Source organism: Seriola lalandi, unplaced genomic scaffold (assembly GCF_002814215.2).
Source record: "Seriola lalandi dorsalis isolate HSWRI2012SDOR001 ecotype SW California unplaced genomic scaffold, Sedor1 jcf7180002000995, whole genome shotgun sequence".
Taxonomy (NCBI): domain Eukaryota; kingdom Metazoa; phylum Chordata; class Actinopteri; order Carangiformes; family Carangidae; genus Seriola; species Seriola lalandi.
This window is the reverse complement of record NW_019471654.1, coordinates 1-1,847: the sequence shown is the minus strand read 5'-3', so window position 1 is coordinate 1,847 and position 1,847 is coordinate 1. Positions and strand designations below refer to the sequence as shown.

The following is a 1,847-nucleotide window of genomic DNA, read 5'->3' as shown; positions in this document are numbered from 1 at the left end:
AACTTCTGTGTATTTTATCACATGTATCATATGTGACAGAAGCACCAGGTTCAGATCCTGGGTGTACTGGATTTTACAATGCTGACTTGGCCACTGTTACTAAATGTAGTAAGAGTAACCAGCAAGTCACAGCCACAACTACCCTAGCAATTGCGATTAGCCACGACAATAGCTACAGCCACGGTTAGCCACAGCCACGACATTAACTATAACCAAAACCACAGTAATGGCCGTGTGCCCACTTTTTCTGTGGTTGCAATCAGTGGCTGCAGTCATAGCACAGCTTTCCTCCTGTTGACCAACCATGGGGCATGGCACTTAAACTGGACAAACAAAGGCACAGAAGTGTCCCATTAAGACACACACCTATTCTGGGTAAATAGATATGATGTCACCCTCTGCTCTTCTCTCATGGAGTAATTTCTGTTGACATTTCCTCGGCATTTGTAGCTGTTGCCAGAGGAGTACAAGTCGAGTTGCAAAGTCCTATGTGCAAGTCCTCATTTTTGTGACTGGAATCCAATTCAAGTCCAGGTCTCAAGTCTACAGCTTTGGAGCTCTGGTAATATACAGAGCTCAGCACATCTACTAACAGCTCACCCAAGGCCTGAGTTTTGTATACACATGTAAATCCCATATACATAATAATGATAAGGTAATATGATTTATTTTTTTGAAAGACAACATTCATATTGTATTGGATGGTACATAAATGCTGCAGTGTCATCTTTGAACATTCTGGCGTACCGTGGAATTGTACACCTGCAGCAGAAACTCTCAAGCAGCTGTATGCCACCTGTAGAACAGGCTGCCAGGCTGTCTACATACAAAGTAATAACTGTAAATAAATTACCATTTTGGAGAAATCGAAATCATCTTAGTGTTTGATTTCATGTTTCATTCCATGATTATAAAACCCATTACATTAGCATTTCTTTTGACATGGTCCATTATTCACAGGTTTAATGATACGACCCTGTGTCTGGAGTTTGAAGTGTCCTTTAGAAAAACACAGGATGCCAAGCTGCCATCCATGGCCATCGGTCAGGGTACAGCTTTATGTTAAGTGTAGTACATTAAAGATTTTATAAGGAAATGATATTAAAAACAGTTTATCACATAATTCCATGAAAATACAGACATCAGAAGAGACAGATTTCCAGAATTGCCTATGACGTATCACAAGCCTTGGTGATAATCAGACAATTACTTTTTCCTGACACATATGTTAAGCATTGAGCGTCTGAGCCCACTTTTCCAGGTCGGCCTTTAGTGCACTTGCTTCAGGTCGCTCCTCTGGCTTCACACACAACATTGACATGATTATTTGGTTCTGAAAAAAAAACATAAGAAGAACAGCTAATGAGAGCTCTTTACTATTAATAATAAATGCAATACACTGCAAAATTTTTGAAGCTTTTGAAATTGAGACTGCCGTTTTCTCAAATCATTGTCATCTGTTCTACTTGACATTTGACCAACAATTGTAAAAGTGCAAACCCGTGCCTCAAACTCTCCACAGCCTTTTTTAAATAAAGACTGGCACTGGGACTCAGTGGTAAATACTGCCTCATATGGCAAATAAATCAGTTGTTATAATACGAATATCAGAAGAACATAATGGTACCTCTTGAGGAAACTTCAATGAAAATTCTTCAGGAAGCATCTGACTTCTGGCATTACTCAAAATCTAGTATGATAGTATGATAAAATGAAGAGATAAAGTATTAGTTGGCTTGAAAAAACAAACAAACAAACAAAAACCAATAATTGCAACAGCGCTGTTGCAATTGAATACAAGAAATATTAAGAAAGACAGAAAAACAGTAAGTGCAATCTATCCTGTG

At 38.7% G+C, this 1,847-nt stretch overlaps 1 long non-coding RNA gene across 1 annotated transcript; it reads right to left on the bottom strand.

Annotated features, from left to right (window-relative positions):
- Window positions 1–645: 645 nt before the first annotated feature.
- On the bottom strand, window positions 646–1,831 carry LOC111663427 (uncharacterized). Its single transcript, XR_002761383.2, has 2 exons — window positions 1,628–1,831; window positions 646–1,333 (listed from the first exon to the last, which is right to left on the bottom strand). It is a non-coding gene; the product is annotated as an uncharacterized LOC111663427 (long non-coding RNA).
- Between the last annotated feature and the right edge of the window lie 16 nt (window positions 1,832–1,847).